The sequence below is a fragment of the Mauremys mutica genome, unplaced genomic scaffold (assembly GCF_020497125.1).
Source record: "Mauremys mutica isolate MM-2020 ecotype Southern unplaced genomic scaffold, ASM2049712v1 Super-Scaffold_100404, whole genome shotgun sequence".
Lineage (NCBI taxonomy): Eukaryota > Metazoa > Chordata > Testudines > Geoemydidae > Mauremys > Mauremys mutica.
This window is the reverse complement of record NW_025423332.1, coordinates 176603-191236: the sequence shown is the minus strand read 5'-3', so window position 1 is coordinate 191236 and position 14634 is coordinate 176603. Positions and strand designations below refer to the sequence as shown.

The 14634-nt window shown below is 54.0% G+C and overlaps 2 non-coding genes across 2 annotated transcripts; one reads left to right on the top strand and one right to left on the bottom strand.

The window, feature by feature from the left end:
- Positions 1-613: 613 nt before the first annotated feature.
- TRNAT-UGU lies at positions 614-687 on the top strand. The gene has a single exon. It is a non-coding gene; the product is annotated as a tRNA-Thr (tRNA).
- An 11986-nt stretch (positions 688-12673) lies between these two features.
- On the bottom strand, positions 12674-12746 carry TRNAK-UUU. The gene has a single exon. It is a non-coding gene; the product is annotated as a tRNA-Lys (tRNA).
- Positions 12747-14634: the final 1888 nt, after the last annotated feature.

Genomic DNA, 14634 nt, shown 5'->3' with positions numbered 1-14634 from the left:
TCTACACTATGAAATTAGGTTGGTGTAATTACATTACTTAGGCTGGCAATGCAGTTCTATCAAGCTAATCCCAGTGTAGATAGCAGTTCAGCTGTCAGAACTTTCTGGAGCTATGAAAGGGGAGGGGCCCAGCCTCTGTAGCAGGAATGCAGGGCAGGCGAGTTCACGGCAGGCATGGTGGGATACTGGTGGAGACCAGTTATGGTGATATAATGACCAGCAGCATTTACACTGACAATTTGTCACTTTAAGTTTGCTGCACAAAGCTCTAGGCCTCTCGTCGAGGTGGTTTTATTTTGTCACCAAAACAGGGCAATTTTGTCACCAGACGTGGCATTGCAGTGTGTGCACCAGCCACAAGCTGCCGAGCGAGGGCTGAAATAACTTTGTAGTGCAGACCTGGCCAAAGATTCACACACACACACACACACACACACACACACACACACACACACACACACACACACACACACACACACACACACACACACAGCAAGGAAAACCTCACCTGCTCCTCTGCTTTGCAGAATCCAACACACGCAAAGCTTTTCAGGCCCCAGTGGGGATGGCAGGGAGTCAGGTGTGGGCAGACACTAGATTTTAGCCATAAGCAGGCACCATGGCTTAGCTGGCTAAAGCACCTGTCTTGTAAATAGGAGATCCTGGGTTCAACTCCCAGTGGTGCCTTGTTGAGTACATCTTGGAGCACCTGGTATTGGCTCCTGTCAGAAAACTAAATGGGCCTTTGGTCTAGCCCAGTGTGGCTGTTTAAATTATACTCACAGGCACTGATAACAGAATTACTGAAAGTTTGGGAGTTAAGAGCTGATAGGTCAGTGGTCCAGCCTGTCACAATGACTCCCTTCCTCTGGGACAGGGGCAGGTCTGGGCTCTCACACCAAATGCTCATTGTGGCTGCCAGAATCTGTGAGTGACTCATTTAGTTTGCACTGATGGTTGAGTCCTGCTTTGTGCACCATGTGTGAGAATGAAAATCCTAAACTGCCCTTTGAAATAACGAATGCAGCAGGACATGTTATTGTCCCTGTCCCAAAGCAGACAGACCAATGGAGAAATGCCGTCGAGTCCAGGGTAATACTCCACTGCCATTTTACCTTTTTTGCTTGCTAAACTCCCTCCCAACCTTGTGGGGTCCAGAGCCCGGTATTGAGCCTGAGCCGAGATGTCTACAGTGCAAATTTACCACCCCATGGCCCTAGCCTGGTAGCCTGCACTGGCATGGGACAGCCGTGGGTGTTTCATTGCAGTGTGGACATAGCCTAGCATTATGTCTACACTGCCATTAACACACCCAAGTCACTATTCTCAAACCCTGGGTCAGTTGATTGAGCCTTGTGGGGCTTGTGCTGCAGGGTTGTAAAATTACAGTGTAGACACTTGGGCTTCAGCCCAGCCTCTGAGACCCCACGAGGGGTGAGGGTCTCCGAGCCTGGGCTCCAGTCTGAGCCCCAGGAGCCCAAATCAGATCATCCAGGCCAGCTGGGCCACACATATTTTATCACAGTATAGATGCCCTCTCAGGGTATGTCTACACTGCAATGTAAGCCCAGGGTTAGTAGAAGTCATGTCAGCAGCCCCAACACATAAACAGAAACCACGAGGGAAAGACCCACCCCCAGATAAGCTGGGCAGTGTCCTTCTCCCTACGGTTCGTAAGTCCTGCAAGCAAAAGTCCTTTAACATGAGCCATCCCCTCTCTGCACCCCACTCACAGCTGTTGTCCTTAGTCAGTGCAAGCCCAGAGGTGCCTCTGTAGAGTTCACCTGCCAGCCTGGGTGGAAAAGGGGGAAAATAAGAAGGCACCGTACTCACTCTGTTGTCTAGGGACTCACGCATCCCTCTACAGCCCCCCTGTCCTAAAGTTGGTCTAACACCTAAATTTTACTATTGAGACCCAAACCCCAGCCCACTTGGCTTTGGAACCCATGTCCCCTGCCTAGCAAGTGCTATTGAATTGAGGGTGAGTCCCTCAATCGGGGTCTGCCTATAACAAGGAGACTGGGAATCCAACACCAGCCAAAAGTGATCATTTCGGCAAGCAACCCAACCTATTTCCAACATACTGTAAAATCCACATGCAGACTCATACACGAAACCTTGCAAGAAAATCTTCCTGAGGGGGTCTGAAGCACCTGCTGCTGGAGGGAAGGAGGGAGCTGTGGGTTGGGATTGAGGAGCAGCGTGAGGAGGAGGGGCCTGTGTGTTGGGATTGAGGGGCACTGGGAATAGGAGGGGGCTGTGGGTTGGGATTGAGGGGCACTGGGAATAGGAGGGGGCTGTGGGTTGGGATTGAGGGGCTCTGGGAATAGGAGGAGGCTGTGGGTTGGGACAGAGGAGAAGGGTGAAGAGGAGCAGGCTCTGGTTGGGAGTGAGGAGCAGTGAGCATAGGAGGGACTGAGGGTTGGGACTGAGGGGCACTGGGAAAAGAGGGGACATGGGTTTAGGCTGAAGAGCATCTTCATTTGGGGATCCAGCAGGACAGGGGAAGGCAGCAGGTGATTCTAATTCCTTAGGGATATTCTGTGTGTGTGTGTGTGTGTGCAGGGAAGGAACATGCTCTATGCCCAGAGGCCTTTATTCCTCCAGGCTGCAAGGACAGAGGGGCTGTCAGGAAGTTGCCCCTTCAAACCCACACACAAAAAGGCCCTTCTGAGGAAAGGGAAAATCCTACAGAGAAAAAGTAACATCAAAGAGGACTCCAGCAGGACAGTTTAACATCTCGGTGAGTAGTTTATCACCTGACTCGGGATTTGAACCCTGGACTTTCAGATTAAAAGTCTGACACTCTGCCTACTGAGCTAGCCAGGCTCACAAAGCAGCAGAGCAAATTGGTGCAGAGGAGAAACTAGTCAAGAAAACAAGAGCGGGAAACAATAGGGGAAACCTGCTGCTCTCTCTGGCCTGGTCAGGGGGCTGTGCCGATCGGGTGTCCACACTCAGTTCAGCATCAATATGGGGATCTGGGGAACCTTGGGATCCCCAGGTTGCCTAAGGAGGGTGAACCAGCCCAGGTCGGAAACGGAGCAGGTCAAAACTCCCGTATGATCAGTAGTGGGGTCGCGCCTGTGAATAGCCCCTGCAGCGTAGCCTGGGCAAGACAGTGAGACACGGTCTCTGTTTATACACCCCCCTCCTCCGCAGAGCCTGGCTGGGGGGATGGGAGCTCCCATTGTGGGGATCCTGAACTGGTGGGAGGGAGGCACCAAGTACCAGGGATCCCGAAACGCGGGACAGGGACAGCCACACACCAGGTGTCTTGCAGCAAGAGCTGCAGTCTTGATTTACAAACTGCAACTGATGGGGAATTTACCACCTCCCTTGCGGAGCTTGTTCCACTAGATAATTAGCCTCACGGTTAAAAAATGGTCATTTCCAGGTGGGATTTTCTGACATCGACTGCGAGCCAATGGGGCCTTTTTCAATCTTTGTCTGGTGAATTAAAGAACCTTTTAAAATCACATATCCCCCCCTCTGGGAATTTGTAAAACGTATTTAAACCAGTGATTAAATCGCCTCTTAACCTCCAGTCAATGAAATCAATTGAGCTTTTTCAGTCTCTCGCTGTAGACATTTTCCTTGTTTTTAAAGGCAAAAATTCTGATCTTTCCAACGGGAGCTGCTGCTTCAATGTTTAGTTTGGGGAAGGATTTGGCTGCACTCAGAGATCTGCCCGTGGGTTAGAATCTGCGACCCGAAGGGTCGAACGCAAACAGCGTTTAGATGGGACTGTTAGTGCCGCCCCCATGTGGCCAAAGATTAGAACTGACGAGCAGAGTTTACAGCTGGAGCCTGGGACGCTCCCGAACAAACTGGGCAAAAAGCCTCTCGCGTGGGACCCTCGCTGTGCAGCAGGAGGCGGAGGGAAGCTGATTGTCAGGGCTCAGGGCAGCTCCCTGCCAGGCTGAGCCGGTGTCTGTGCTAAGCTCGGCATCAATCAGGTGATTCTGGGAAGTTCGGGGTCCCAGGGCTCCCAAAGGAGGGTGAAGTAGGTCACCCCTGGAGCAGGTTAAAGCTGCAGGTTGACAGTGGGGTTGCTGCCCCTGTGAACAGCTGCTGTAGCACCGCCTGGGCAGGACAGGGAGAGCCAGTTATACACCCCCCCCCCAGCCTGTATCGGGGGATGGGCGCACTCACACCCTGGGGACCCACCCACCAGAGATCTTCTAGGGGGGGAGAGTGGCACCCACACACCCAGAATCTTGTGGGGGGGACAAGGGCATCCACACTCCGGGATCCTCTGCAGAGGGACGGACACCCCCACACCCAGGATTCTGTATGGGGGGCAGAGGTACCCGGACACCTGGGCGGGGGAAAGAGGCACCGAAACATCTGGGATCTTACCTGGCAGGACAGCGGCGCCTGCAGCTCGACATGAGACGGGGGCGGGGGGAGCAGGAGCATTTCCCAGTTCCAGGCTGTCCCCGTCTGGCCCAGGCACAGAGCTCACAAGCAGAGTTTAAAGCTCCAGCTGCCAAGCTGCAAAACAAGCCGGGCTCTGTGGCTGGTGCCTGTGATCCCAGCGCCTGGGGAGGCTGAGGCTAGCGGATCGCTTGAGCTCAGGAGTTCTGGGCTGCAGGGGGCTATGCCGGTCGGGTGTCTGCACTAAGTTCAGCATCAATATGATGATCCCAGGGAAGCTTGGGGTCTCGAGGTTGCCTAAGGAGGAGTGAACCGGCCCAGGTCAGAAATGAAGCAGGTCAAAACTCCTGTGGTGATCAGTAGTGGGATTGCACCTGTGAATAGCCCCTGCAGTGTAGCCTGGGCAAGACAGTGAGAGATGGTCTCTTTTTAGACACCCCTACCCCACAGAGCCTGGATGGGGGGATGAGTGAACCCACACGCTGGGGAATCTGACTTGCACCCAAGCAACACGGATCTTGAAAAGAGGAACAGCAACACCCACACACCACAGAGCCTGGATGGGGGCAGGGGAACCACACACGGGAGCTAGTTCATGGGGTGGGGGGGGACACCCATATGCTCCGTTGCACCATTCTTAATGAGAAGAACAGGGGCATCCACACAACACGGACCCTTAATGGGCGGGGGGGCACCCACACAATTCACTATTAAGCAGGAGGGACAGGGGCACCAGACACCCCCAGTAGCATGGAGAACACCCACATCCACCGGATCCCTCATGGGGGTAAGACAGAGGGGATTGTAATGGGGCCCAGCGCACCCACGCACCAGGGATTGTTAAGGGTTCAAGGACCAGGGACACCCACACACACTGAGATCACGGCCTTGGAGGAACGCAAACCCTCCACAGAAGGACCTGGTCTGTTCCATGATGGCAGCCCAGCCTGGGTGCGTCAAAGTCTCTTTTTATACAGCCACGCCCCAGAGATCCTGACTAGGGGAGAGAGACACCCACCCACCAGAGATCCTTAATGGTCTAGGGTGCACCCACACACCCGGGATTCTTATGGGTGGGAGGAATGGAGACAGCCAGACACACTGAGATCACTTCCTCCAAGGAGCCTGGGCCAGACAGGGAGACACAGTCCCCCTTTACAGATCTGCCAGACAACCTTCCTCCCACTCCCTCCACACAATGTTCTTATCTGGAGGTGAAGCCAGGGAAATCCCATGGAGGATTCTTATCTGGGGAACTGGGGGGACCCACTTACCACCAGAGATTCTTAAGGGCAGGAGGAACAGGGACTCCCACCTCTGCAGCATGGGGGTGGGTCGCCTGCTGGGATCATCTGGGCATATTTCACCTCGTCAGTTCCCTGCCATTGCCTTGGGGGCCCCTTGTTCGCTGCCTCTGGCACCCAGTTTAGCCTCCTTCCTGAGGGCTGAAACGCTTTGATCTGTGTAAGGTCTGTGGGATCAATGTGTGTCATGGTGTAATTCTGTGTTATTCGGGGGTCAGACTAGCTGAGCTAATGGCCCCTTCTGCCCTTAAACGCCATGAAAACATTTCCCTGGTTTCTCCTTGCGCCTGACAGACACCACGGTGAGGGGCCCAATAGACGATCCTGGACACAGCGCTCTGGCTCTTACTTTACTTGGGGACGTCAGCGCTTTCCTAGCAAAGCTGCTGCTAAAGCGCTGGATTTGGGGAACTGTTCGGCTCCGATTCAGAGATCTGCCTGCGGGGTGTGAACCTGCCACGAGGAGTGGGAAACGCAACCAGCACCGGGAGGCGTTGGCTGAGCTCCGGGCTGCCCCCGTGTGGCCAACGCTTAGAACTGAGCAGCGGAGTTTAAAGCTGGTGCTGGGAGGGACCTGAACACGTGGGGCGCGAAGGCTCCTGCGTGTAACGCTTGTTGGGTGGGCAGCTGAGTGTAGCTGATTGCTGGAGTTCAGGGCTGCACCCTGGGGTGCTGAGCAGGTGTCTGTGCTCAGGTTGGCCTCGCTATGATGGTTTCTGGGAAGTTTGGGGCCATCAGTTCCCCCTAGGGAGAGGGGAACCAGCCCAGGAAAGGAGGCCGGCAAAACTCTGGTGCCAATTGGCAGTGGAAGAGCCGCTGCAGCCCCGCCAGGGAGAGCCGGTCTCTCTTTATGCAGCCCCCCCCCATTCCTCAGGACGAGGGTTGTGCTCAAAGATCTGTGCCCCGTGTTTTCACCTCCGTGTGAAGCGCACAGTGCAAATAACCCTCAGCGCATCAGCTCAGCTCCAGGCTCCACTTCCACCCGCTCAGAGCGCAGAGCTCCCAGGCTGGGCCTGAAGTTGGAAGCAGGAGACCCTGTAACCAGCCGGGCCCCGTGGCTGGTGCCTGTGATCCCAGCTCCTGAGGAGGCTCAGGCCAGTGGATCGCTGGAGTTCAGGAGTTCTGGGCTGCAGGGGGCTGTGCCGATCGGGTGTCTGTATTAAGTTCAGCATCAATATGGTGATCTTGGGGTCCCTAGGTTGCCTAAGGAGGGGTGAACTAGCCCAGGTCAGAAACAGAGCAGGTCAAATCTCCCGTGCTGATCAATAGTGGGATTGTGCCTGTGAATAGCCCCTGCAGTGTAGCCTGGGCAAGACAGGGAGACACAGTCTCTTTTTAGACACCCCTACTCCACAGAGCCTGGCTGGGGGGATGGGAGCACCCACACGCTGGGGATTCTGACTTGGGGGGAGGGATGCCCCCTTGCCACACGGATCTTGAAAAGGGGAACAGCGACACCCACAGATCCCAGATGAGGGCAGGCAGGGGAAACCACACACTGGAGCAGTGATCCAGCAGGAGTTCTAGGGGTGGGCATGGGGGTTTCTGGCAGGGGAGGGCAAAGGTGAAAGGAGGCGAGTGGTGGGTGGGGACTGAGTAGGAGGGATGCAGCAAGCCAGTGGGGGGTTAGGGGGACAGAGACACCCACCAGAGATCCTGAATGGGAGCACCCACACATGGGTGGCAAGTTTGTAAAAATTTTGGTGGTGCCCAGAACCCGCCCCCCAACTCCGCCCCCCCAACTCCGCCCCCACCTGCCTAAGGCTCTGGGAGGGGGCTCGGCAGGGGAGGTCTGGGGTGCAGATCCTGGGCTGGGGATTAGGGTGCAGGAGAGGTGCAGGGTGCAGGCTTTGGGATGGAGTTTGGGTGCTGGGTGCAGGCTCTGGGCTGGGGCAGGAGGTGGGTGTGCAGGAGGGGGTGAAGGGTGTAGGCTTTGGGATGGAGTTGGGGTTGGGAAGGGGTGTGTGGGAAGGGGGAGGGGGTGCACCTTCTGGGGAGTGACTTTGGGGATAGGAGGGAGTGCAGGATGAGGGCTGTGGGGCTGAGGATGAGGGGTTCATGATGCGGGGGGGGCTCAGGGCTAGGGCAGAGGGTTTGGATGTGGGGTGAGGGCTGTGGATGAGGGGTTCATGATGCAGGGGGGCTCAGGGTTAGGGCAGAGGGTTGGGATGTGGGGTGAGGGCTGTGGGGCTGGGGATGAGGAGTCCATGATGTGGGGGGGCTCAGGGCTGGGGCAGAGGATTAGGGTGCGAGGGGATGAGGGTTCTGGCTGGGGATGAGGGGTTCCTGCTGCGGGGGGAGGCTCAGGACTGGGGCAGAGGATTAGGGTGCAGAGGGATGAGGGTTGGGTCTAAGGATGAGGGGTTCATGCTGTGGGGGGGCTCAGGGCTGGGGCTGAGGATTAGGGTGCAGTGGGATGAGGGCTCTGGCTGGGGCTGAGGATTAGGGTGTGGGGGGATGAGGGGTTCATGTTGCACGGGGGAGCTCAGGGCTGGGGCAGAGGAGTAAGGTGCGAGAGGATGAGGGTTCTGGCTGGGGCTGGGGGATGAAGGGTTCATGATGCGGGGGCGCTCAGGGCTGGGGCTGAGGATTAGGGTGCGGGGGGATGAGGGCTCTGGCTGGGGCTGAGGATTAGGGTGCAGGGGGGATGAGGGCTGTGGCTGGGGTGAGGATTATGGTGCGGGGGGATGAGGGCTCTGGCTGGGGCTGAGGATTAGGGTGCGGGGGGATGAGGGCTCTGGCTGGGGATGAGGATTAGGGTGCGGGGGGATTAGGGCTCCGGCTGGGGCTGAGGATTAGGGTGCAGGGGATGAGGGGTCTGGCTGGGGCTGAGGATTAGTGTGCGGGGGGATGAGGGCTCAGAGCTGGGGCTGAGGATTAGGGTGCAGGGAGGATGAGGGCTCCGGCTGGGGCTGAGGATTAGGGTGCAGGGGGATGAGGGCTCTGGCTGGGGCTGAGGATTAGGGTGCAGGGGGTTGAGGGCTCTGGCTGGGGCTGAGGATTAGGGTTCAGGGGGATGAGGGCTCTGGCTGGGTTTGAGGATTAGGGTGCAGGGGGATGAGGGCTCTGGCTGGGGATGAGGGTTTGGGGTGTTGGGGACGCTCAGGGCTAGGGCAGAAGGGCAGGGTAAGGGCAGCCTGCCTTGCCATTAGTGGAGGGCAGGCACTAGGACCATGTGGCAGCAGACAGAAGTTCTGCCGAGAGCCCTCCGGCAGCACAGAGCAGGCAGGGGAGAGGCGCACGCTGCTTTCTGCCAGGCAGGGACAGGGCGCGGTGGAGGGGGGGGACACGCAGGGGGGGCAGGTGGGGGCTGGGACCTGCTCCGGGCAGGGACGCGGCGGGGTGGGAGACCCGTGGGGGCCAGGGCCCGATCCAGGCAGGGCCGGGGGAGAGACCCAGCTCCAAATATTGCTGGAGCAGGGCACCCGGCCCTGAATATTCCTGGAGCCCGGGCACCGCAAATGTATATAACCTGCCACCTATGCCCGCACATGATGGGGATCTTGAACTGGGAGGAGGGAAGCACCATGTACCAGAGGTTCTGAAGGGGGAACAGGGACACCCACACACCAGGTGTCTTGCAGCAAGAGCTGCGGTCTTCATTTACACAGGGCAGTGATGGGGAATTAACCATGTCCCTTGCGCAGCTTGTTCCACTAGATGATTAGCCTCATTGCCAGGGTCGGCTTTAGGGAGTGCGGGGCCCAATTCGAACAGTTTCGATGGGGCCACGGCAGGGATGACTAAAACAAAAAAACACTTAAAAAAAACCCCTTTCATTTCTTCCATGTATTATTTACTTTCCATGACTATATAAATAATAACAAAATTATATATTACATACATTGCATCATATATTAATTAGCTGATTTGCACTTTCATATTAGGAAAATAATTTGTTTTGATCGTTGTACAACTGATTTTATTCACTAATGTTTATTTTATTAAAATTTATAAAATATTTCCTTATTAATATAAAATTGCCCCCTCGTTCCGCCCCCAGCGCCGCCCGGCCCCGTGGAAACAAACCCTCCTTCCCCAGCTCCGCCCTATCAAGACAAGGTTCAGCGGTGGGGGGAGGAAGAAACGGCACATGGGGTGACCAGATCACAGCAGTAAAATAGGACCTGCCCCCTCCCTGCTCAGTCCCACCATCACACCCCTCTTCACCCCCTAGCCTCCTGCTGGCTTGCTGCGTCCCTCCTAGTCAGTCCCCACCCACCACTCGCCTCCTTTCACCTTCTCCCTCCCCTGTCAGAAACCCCCATGCCCGCCCCTAGAACCCCTGCTGGCTCACTGCTCGCCTCTTTGCCCACCCGCCACTTGCCCCCTCACCCTTCCCCCCAAGTATAATGCCTCATTCAAAGCCCCAGGGGTCGCTATATTACTGCACACCGTAGTCAATCAATGCAGTTGTAGATAAATCTCTGCATTATGCATTTTTGTATAACTTCTATATGACTTTGTATTGAACCTTGGTAATATGTTATAGCAGGCCCTAAAGGTAGTGTAATTAAGGTAAAAGAAAAATGTCTTTTTGCTTGGAGTAGAATAAGATCTTCCCCCCACTTTGTAATCAGTTGCCCTGTTGAATGAATGAGGTGTGAATTAGGAAGGTGTGGAAGGCAGCACCTCCAGACACCTGCAACCCTTGGAGAGGGGCTGGGAGCCAGACGGAGGAGAGCTTTGCCCAGGCTGAGTGGGATGGAGTTTGGGTGCTGGGTGCAGGCTCTGGGCTGGGGCACGGGGTAGGGTGCAGGAAGGGTGGAGGGGTGCAGGCTCTGGGAGGGAGTGCGGAGGGCTGGGTGCAGGCTCTGGGACAGAGTTTGGGGGCTGGAGATGGGGTGCTGGGTGCTTGGGGGGGAGGGGAGGGGACTGCCATCACATGTGGCTTCCTTCCTCCTCTGCTGCCCCTCACCATAGCCTCAGTGGGGAATGGGGCTGCCCCTTGCCCAGTGTTTGCAGGAGTGGTGGCTGGGGAGAAACCCAGGCAAACTCTGGTTTTACTCTTTCGTTGATGGGTCACTTTAACCCCTTACACCCCCTTTCCCGCCTCTCTCACCCCGCTTTTCTACTGGGCTTGTTTGCTCTTTTCGGTGGAGCCAGATGAAAACCACAAACCTCAGTGAGAGCAACAGGCTGGAAGACTAGCCTGAACCCACCACCCAGCCTAGTCCATCCCAGAGCCCAGAACTGAGGGCAAATGTCCCCCCACCCCCAGGCCACCTGCTTCCAGCGCTGCCAGTGATTCTGTATGGCTGCATCAGGCGGGATTTCAACCGGACCCCCCCTGCTAAATTCACCCCTGTTTTGCAACCACTCTGCACCAAGAGCACCTACCTTCCCTGCCCTAGCTGCTGGATGGCTAGAAAGCTGAGCTGGGCATTTGATTGGTCTGGAATATTATCATGCCCCCCCTCAAAAAAACCTTAATATCCCCACAGCTTTGGGGGAGGGGAATAGTCCCCCCCCCGAAAGCTGGTCTAATTTATTGTTGTAGGGCAAACGAAGGAGCCATAGTTTAATGGAAATATTCAGCCCCTACAGGGATCTTGCAGCAGGGAAAGCAGAGTTGATGGGAAGGGAACTGGTCTGGATAGGAGCCCCCGTCCTCTTTCTTTGCAAAATAATTTGGAGAGGGGAATCAGATCACTCCGTGCCTCTGTTTCCCCTCTTGCCGGGAAGGGAGGGGAGGAGAGATAAGTCTCAGCCTGCCCTGTTGCAGACCTTTCGCATTCTCCCCTCTTGATGTATTTGGTTTCCTCCTCCAAACCTCCCTCTCTCTCTCACCTGGAGTTCACAGCACTAAGTACCGGCTCGGGGCTTTTTTCCTGGGTTACATGATCCCGACTTTAGTTTTGAAACAGACACAGACAGGCACCAACTCACCCTCAAACAGCAACACCACGAAAACCACAAAACCAGCCCAATGTTACAACCCTCCGGGGAATCACAGGGTCAAACACTCACGGCTGGAAGCCCCAGCAGCTGCTCAGGTGAGTGAGGTCACGGCAGAGATTCCTGTCTCCCACCGGGCCAGAAGCTCCCTCGGCGTCTCCTCCAGGTGAGTGCTGGGGGTGGGGGAGGGGAAGGAGGGCTGCAAAGCACATGTGCCTTCTCCCCCCTCCCCCCTCCTGACCTGCAACACCCACGGGGCTGCCTCTGCCTCAGCCGGCCATGGTCTCTCGTTGCCTAGCAACAACAGCTGCTGCTTCCGGGACATACGCTGCCGGCGTGGGGCCCAATTCGGGGGAATCGGGCAAATCGGCCTAAAGCCGGCCCTGCTTGCAGCCCTCCTCTTCCGCCCTGACTGATAGGGGGGAGTATTGAGCCTCCCTCCCTTAGGCCCTTCAGCATCCCTGGGGAACACCAACGCCGCCCAACTGACTTTGGGCCAGTAGGTCAACCAATAGGGCTGCCTCCTAGGCCAGGCTGCAGCCCAGCTTCAGGACTCAGAGGAAATGGAGCTCGCAACCCTACCTACAGGACTCCAGGCACGGCCAGGCTTCTGGATCAAACATCCCCTCTTGTGCTCAAGTCACAACAGCTAGCGGGTAAAAGACAGGCTTTCATGGCATTGGAGAGAGCAAGATCGAGCCTTGGAAGACCCAGCAGGGTTTGTGGCACAGGAATTGCCCTCAGATCCTACCGAGACTTCAGCTCAGATTGCAGGATTCACAGTCCCGAGTGCTGCTCTTACACCATGGGACCAATAGGGAACCCCCAGACCTCTGCTGAGCTCTGGTGTGGATGACCCCGTGGGGGCAGCCCTGCCTTTGCTCACCAAGTTGGCCTGCAGCAGTTTGCTGCAGCTCCCAGAGGCCTTTCTTAATCCAGACTGAGAGGCCAGTGAGCATGTGAGGAAGTTTCCCCTTCAGTCCCAGGCAGTACCTGGCCCTTCCTAGTGAAACGCCAGTACTGGGGAAAAGAGGTCAAATAACACCCTAGAAAGATGCCTTCTTCCATTTTGAGGGGAATGGTTCCTGCTTTACCTGATCAGGGACTTGAACCCTGGACCTTCAGATTAAAAGTCTGATGCTCTGCCAACTGAGCTAGCCAGGCTCATGTATAAAAGAAGCAAATTTCATGCAGAAGAGAAATTCGTCATGAAAATGAGGGCAGGAAACAATACAGAAAACCTGCTACTTGTGCTCTCTTAGCAGTCCTAGCCCCAGCCTGCTCCTCCATCCGGCGCCCTGAGGCCTTATTCTTTTTTTAGTTAAATATCAAATCCAGGAGAAAACACAGTTATACAAAGCAAAGCGAAATCACAAACAGAAATGTCATTGGAAATACAGAAATAAAAAAGGAAAGTGCAATCCCCATCACTTTATTGTTCTGGGCCATTCCTGTATCAAGAGCACCCGCAAAGGTCCCTGTGTGCTTACGAGAAACCTGGAGGAACTCATACCACAGCCTGAACATGAAACTCAACTGCTCCCAGATGCCGCAGTAAAACCCTTTCCCTGCTGTGACGTTGCACTCCATAGGATTTTATGAAAAGATGCTAATAAGTGCAGCTAATGCCAGTATATCTTTTTTGAGATGAGGAGACCACATCTGTACGTAGTATTCGAGATGTGGGCATACCATGGAGTTATATAAGGGTAATAATATATTCTCCGTCTTATTCTCTATCCCCTTTTTAATGATTCCTAACATCCTGTTGGCTTTTTTGATTGCCTCTGCACACTGCGTGGACATCTTCAGAGAACTATCCGTGATGACTCCAAGATCTTTTTCCTGATTTGTTGTAGCTAAATTAGCCCCCATTATATTGTATGTATAATTGGGGTTATTTTTTCCAATGTGCATTACTTGACATTTATCCACATTAAATTTCATTTGCCATTTTGTTGTTCAATCACTTACTTGTGTGAGCTCTTTTTGCAGTTCTTCACAGTCTCCTTTGGTCTTAACTATCTTGAGCAATTTAGTGTCATCTGCAAACTTTGCCACCTCACTTTTTACCCCTTTCTCCAGATCATTTATGAATAAGGTGAATAGGATTGGTCCTCAGACTGACCCTTGGGGAACACCACTAGTTACCCCTCTGCATTCTGAGAATTTACCATTAATTCCTACCCTTTGTTCCCTGTCTTTTAACCAGTTCTCAATCCATGAAGGACCTGCTCTTTTATCCCATGACAACTTAATCTACGTAACAGCCTTTGGCGAGGGACCTTGTCAAAGGCTTTATGGAAATCTAAGTACACTATGTCCGCTGGATCCCCCTTGTCCACGTTTGTTGATCCCTTCAAAGAACTCTAATAGATTAGTAAGATACAATTTCCCTTTACAGAAACCATGTTGACTTTTGCCCAACAATTTATGTTCTTCTATGTGTCTGACAAATTTATTCTATTTATTGTTTCAACTAATTTCCCCAGTACTGACGTTAGACTTACTGGTCTGTAATTACCGGGATCACCTCTAGAGCGCTTTCTAAATATTGACGTTACATTAGCTATCTTCCAGTCATTGGGTACAGAAGCCAATTTAAAGGACAGGTTACAAACCATAGTTAATAGTTCTGCAACTTCACATTTGAGTTCTTTCAGAACTCTTGGGTGAACACTGTCTGGTTCCTGTGACTTGTTACAGATAAATTTATCAATTAATTCCAAAACCTCCTCTAGTGACACTTCAATCTGTGACAGTTCCTCAGATTTGTCACCTACAAAAGCCAGCTCAGGTTTGGGAATCTCCCTAACATCCTCAGCCGTGAAGACTGACACAAAGAATCCATTTAGTTTTTCCTCAATGACTTTATCGTCTTTAAGCGCTCCTTTTGCATGTCGATCATCAAGGGGCCCCACTGGTTGTTTAGCAGGCTTTCTGCTTCTGATATACTTAAGAAACGTTTTATTACTTTGTGAGTTTTTGGCTAGCTGTTCTTCAAACTCCTCTTTGGCTTTTCTTATTAAATTTTTCACGTAATTTGGCAGTG